This window comes from Hibiscus syriacus, unplaced genomic scaffold, assembly GCF_006381635.1.
Source record: "Hibiscus syriacus cultivar Baekdansim isolate YM2019G1 unplaced genomic scaffold, ASM638163v2 tig00004111_pilon, whole genome shotgun sequence".
Taxonomy (NCBI): domain Eukaryota; kingdom Viridiplantae; phylum Streptophyta; class Magnoliopsida; order Malvales; family Malvaceae; genus Hibiscus; species Hibiscus syriacus.
Window position 1 is genome coordinate 541222 of NW_024062000.1, and position 6000 is coordinate 547221.

The following is a 6000-nucleotide window of genomic DNA, read 5'->3' on the forward strand; positions in this document are numbered from 1 at the left end:
AGGAGGCAAGAAGCAGGGGATTCAATCACGCTGCGTTGACACACTTGTTTCTGCCTTTGTGGTGGAAGATTAGTGTCGGCCCAATATCTCCATTTTGACCCATGTTTTAGGTGGAGATGACCACAATGGTCGCTGAATCAACATCATCAGCTGTGACTGAGAGTGTCTCGAGTTCCAACTCCGCGAATGAAAATCTTTTCACTTTCTCTTAATAACTCAAGATTTTTACAGGTGCATCCTAAATTTAGTTTCATTCTGATTTCGAGTTTTTCTGTCCAAAAAAAAAAAAAAAAACTCGACTCAACATACTTTTATAAAATTGAGTTAAATCAAATCTATCAATTTTTCTTATTTACTTTTAAAGAAAAATTATTTATGATAATTTTAAAGCATTATTTAGGACAATTTATAAAAGTAAAAAGTAAAATACAATATCCAAGTAAAATATATTCTTAAAGAGTTGGTCATAGAATTAAAATTATTTAATAGTAGTTCATATTTGATTAATGTAAAAGAAAACTAGTTTATAATATTTATAAAATCAAAATATTAATACTTATATTAATGAGAGTAATAATTACATTGTCAATCATATCAACCTACATGTAATTATAATAAAATTGGAGTATTGATAGTTTATATTATACTAATCCGAGTTCGAAAACGATAAAATCCGAGTCTAAACTTATTCAAATTTGAGAAAATTCAAACACGGAATAATCCGAATCTGAAAACAGCCTGATCCGAGCCCACCTATTTGCCACCTCTAATATCGCCATATTATTAAAAAGCATTGCTTCGTGAGAAAGTCATTTCTTTTGCCACCTGAAATACAAAGAAACTTGTAAGAAAATTTACTAAAATAAATAAACTTCAAATGCGAAAATATTGACAAACATTAGGAAACATTGATTATAGGATAAATTAGACGGAAAAAAATCAATGTTGCTTTTAGGATTGATTACCATTCAGGCTGCAAGCACAAGCACTTTAATCGTTCCCTGACTGTTTGCCGAAAGCATTGTCTGGCTATCACTCTTCCAACATACAGCACTGATGAAGTAAGATCCGACTTCTTCATCGGCATCAGCCATGTCGGAACCAAAACTATACTGAGCTGCAGGTTTAGATATAGCCTGCAAGGTCGATGTAACTAAATTAGAAACGGATTCAATAATAATACCATATTCCAGTGCATTAAGTATTAACTAACTTTGTGATATGCAAACACTTCATTGTTTCGCTGCCACAAGCAATGTAATCGCTGTTCGTTGTGAGGCCCACGAAGTTCCTCTCATTTTTGTGACCCCTAAACGTGCGCAGCTGACAGAATAATAAACAACGAAGGTGATTTAGTCTGGACAATATGGGATGTTAGGCAGATAGTAACCACTACGACATTCATGTTTGATAAATATAAAAGGCTGCTACTGGTTAAAAAAATGAAAGATGTCCCGACAGAAGTCAAAAACAGATAGCCGGTAGTATAAGATAGCCTTGTTCGCAGTTAATAAACCTTAAAAACTGCATGATATGAGATAGGGTACTTACTAATGAATTTTCTTTTACATCCCATAAGCGCAGTGTGCTGTCAGTAGATGCGGAAGCCAATTCATGGTTAGACAAAAAATTCACATATGAAACAGCTTTCTTATGCCCACCAAACACATACAGCGGTTTGCTGATGTTTCTCAAGTCATAATAGTGAATTTGATGATCAGCAGTACCGACCTGCGAGAATTCAAAAACCATATACTTCACTAAACCCTTCTTTATTCATGATTTTGTCTGAAAATGATGTGAGGATTTCTGTTAAAAGATGATTCACAATCGAGTGATGAAACATTCATGCCCGCCTCTCCTCCAGAAAGAAGGGAAAGAATCCAGGCAGAAATAATTCCTTTTCACTAATTTGGATTCTTTAAAATGTCATAATTACATATTGATTAACAAAGACATGCTGCAACATTAACACTGGATCCAGGATTGTACTTGACAGAACAAACGTTTGCATTCAAGTTGATGTCGAGAACGCTAGCTTCTTGTTTCATGCACCAAACTTTTACCTATCAAATACAAATGCGGTAAGACAGAATGAACTGCAAAATCAGGTACAAGCTTGGTCTAGTGAACCGACAGTAGGTGGACAAACTCATCTATTTCGGTTACACTGCAAGATGCTAAGTTACTTTTACCTTGCAGTCATCACTGCCAGAGACAAGCATTGAAGGTTCAGCACGACAAAAATCAATACACCAAGCTCGTTTTTCATGTTCCTCGTATTCCATCAAGCTCTGTACAATTAAGAATCATTATATTGAAGATCAAGCAACTGCAGATGATGTAAGAAAACTCTATAATAAAAATGCTTAGGCTGAAGAACCTACATGAAAATTAAATATTGAGGTTAGGAAAGTGAAAAAGTTATTATTTCCTACCTGCCGAGTGGTGATGTCCCATACAGTTATTATCCCATCATAATCACAGCTAGCAATTTGTTTTTTTGTGTACTTATTCCAACTCAAGCAACTAAGCTTAGATCTTGTGGACATTTCGACAATAGGACAATGCACATCTAGGCCTGTAAATGAACGTTGTTCATGAACCGTGCGGCGGGAAGTTCGTTTATGTGAACGAACATGAACAAGATTTTGTGTTCGTTTAATTAAATGAACGAACATGAACATAGGTCTCGTTCGTTCATTTACGTTCATGAACGTTTGGTTATGTTCGTTCGGTTATGTTCAATTATGTTCGTTTATGTTCTTTCATTTATGTTTAACCCAATCTTCTTAAATCAATTTTGGTGACCAATTTGTAAGTATCTTAAAAATATTAATTAATCTGATATTCTGATGACCAACTCTATAATTAACCCAATTTATTTGGAAACGATCGCTGAAAGCTTCAAAACAATTTATATTATAATGCAATCTGAAGTTTTACAGGTTTGTTTTCATCTCTTTCTCTGTTTTATTTGACTTAATAGTTGATATGTAAAGTTATTGCGAGTATCATTACATCTAAAACTCAAGAAAACATCATACTTCTTTCTAGAAATAGATGAGAAGATAAAGGTAACAATCGGAAGTATATGAGCATCAGTAAATAGAAAAATATATAGAATTTGCCAGAAAACAAAACAAAGGTTTCTATGCAATTTCTGAAAAAAAGTGTAATAGCGGAAGTAATGGGTTTTACAGGAAGAACCCATTAATAAGTAGAAAATACACTTTGACAATGAACTTTTGTTTTCATAGTTCTTGTGTGACCTTTAGTTGTGGAGTACACTTTAGGTACGTTAAAATTTTGAATGGTGGTTTAGCAATAATATCAGTTACGATATGTAGCATCGAAGGGATTTCGGAGCTATGTTATTGTCTTGTAGTCCAATATGTAACCGTTCGAAATCTTCATGCTGTTAAATTTTCTACTCTGCCAACGGAAATGACCATTATTAACAAACCTCACTAAATTCTGACATTAATGTCACAAAACTTTTAGCCGACAAATTTATTAGAATAACGTAGTGGAAAATGATTGTTCATATGTAATCATGGACCACTAAGATAAATGTTATAGCGTTAAATTAAAGTCGTGTGAATCATTTAATATTTTTAAAAGATCGATCGAAATATTTGATATCTTCAAACATTTCATCACTGCTAATCAGTTCTTACGCTATTTATCACTGTAGATTTGGTTGATTTGCATTGTCGACTATTTTTCATGAAAGAACAATGGAAGGTAGGGTCTCCAACGTTTATGTTCGTGTTCATTTATGTTCGTGTTCGTTTATGTTCGTGTTCGTTTATGTTCGTTTATTTATTAAATGAACGAACATGAACAAGTTATATTCCTTAATAAACGAACATGAACAAAAAAAAATTTGTTCGTTTATGTTCATGTTCGTTTATGTTCATTTATTTATTAAATGAACGAACATGAACATACCTCCGTTCGTGTGCGTTCGGTTCGTTTACAGGCCTATGCACATCTGCAGGTTCATTCACAATCTGCAGAAAATCAAGCAGATAAGTGTTGGTCGGTGAATCAAAGAACTGCCATTATAACTCATACAGGTGTCATCATTCTAGAAGAATGGTTAGCTAATAGTGTTCAGGTAAGCATAAAGTGATCACTTTAATCGAAGATAGATGGCTACAAATCACCTTTATAAAAATATTTCCACAATTATAAGAACTTCAGAAACCATGAACTCCATTAAACAAATCTAAAATAATTCACCTAATGCTTACCGAAGATAACTCAAAAACTTTGATGCGCCTCGACACTCCAGCAATAGCAAACATTTCATCATCACGGTCAAATTCTATACTGCAGATTCATTATAGTTTAGAAACTCTAAGAGCACACATGAGAGGATATTTTATGAATGTAAGTTCAAAATAAACATTACTTTGTTACAAGACATCAAATTTCAAATAAGTCTAAGCATATTATTGAACAAATCAATTCAAGATTGGTCCAACCAGTATTTCTTTTGAAGGAAGAGGTGGCAGAAAACATAGCAAAGGTATTCATGCAACTTCGACTGATAGGTGACCTAACTAATGACTATGAAGATATACATAGAATGATAAACTTTTGACTCACCTTGAGACAATGTTGGCAGAGTGGAAAATATCCCCATGCCTAAGTTCAGCAATTACCCTCAATCGGCTAATGTGAACAATGATTACAGATGTTACATTAAAGGAAAGAACGGTTAGAGTGAGATCCAGCACATTCCTGAAAAATGAAGATATTATTTCTAGGAAAGGTGAAACTGGTGGGAAAGTTATGTACCTGTAACGTGTAAAACTACATAGCACTGATTGAAAATCCTCAAGACCAGGATTATAACCATCTATTTCCATTACATTTGGGCCTTTATCTTCCTGTTTATTAAATTGTTTCATCCATCGCTGTCGCTTTTGTAAGTAACACTCTTGTAGGTCATTAAACTGTGGCAAGATATTTAATAATTATAAAAAAATTGGCCAACAAAATAAATTAAACCTGTCATTTTTTAGAATGACAGGTCTATTTTTATGATCATAGAATTTATGGAAATGTAATTCCTACAAATGGGAGATCTTAATGAACAAAAAACAATGGGAGATCTTCAGTTGCTCCATAAATCTTTTGAACAATGCTACGCAGAGTAGTTGATCAACAGAATTATAATAAAAATGACTAAAGAGGATCATTAATAAATAGGCTATTCATCGATGGACCAAGAAACTTGGACCTTCTCTTTTCTATCAACACCTATAAATACAGCACTGCACCAACCAAAAGCAAAGGTAAAGAAATACGGAAAACAAGCAAAGACAGTAACCTGTGCATGAATCCGCCTCTTTCTTGCTACAGCCAATCCGAAATTAGTATCATATGCAGAATCTGACCCATCATAGAACCTATCCATCCTTGTGAGTTGCAACCACCAGATATAGTGCCGTTGTTATGTTGATCAATCGATAAAGGCAAGGTTTTTACCGCCAAGGAATCATCAACAAGCATCCTTATATTCATGGAGCATCTCTTTTTTGCCATATACAATTCCATGGTACGTTTCTTTACAGCAGTTGTGTCCTCCATAATATATTGGAGATTTGTTTTATTCTTCATGAAGAAAATTAAAACACTTATGTAACACCCTCAACCCGTACCCGACCCGGATACGAGTCCGAAGTGTCACATTAACTTTTCAAACTTTGACTCTTGACGAAAAATCAAGGAAATTTAAAACTTTCATTAAAATAACATTGTTACTTTACACAAGTTAACCAAAACAAGAAAAAACTTATCAGAGCATTTGTAACAGACACTTTTCTTACATGGCAACACTATACACAACAAAATACATACTTTATCCGTTACTTCTGATATGATCTTCTAGCAGTGTTGCTATTCTTGCCACCCTATTTCCGCTATTCATTATTCTTAGCACCTACGTGTAAATCACTTACACGCTAAGTCATAGGCTTAGTGAGA

The 6000-nt window shown here is 33.9% G+C and overlaps 1 pseudogene; it reads right to left on the bottom strand.

Moving 5' to 3' along the window:
* Positions 1–939: 939 nt before the first annotated feature.
* Positions 940–5634, bottom strand: LOC120191247 (annotated as a pseudogene).
* Between the last annotated feature and the right edge of the window lie 366 nt (positions 5635–6000).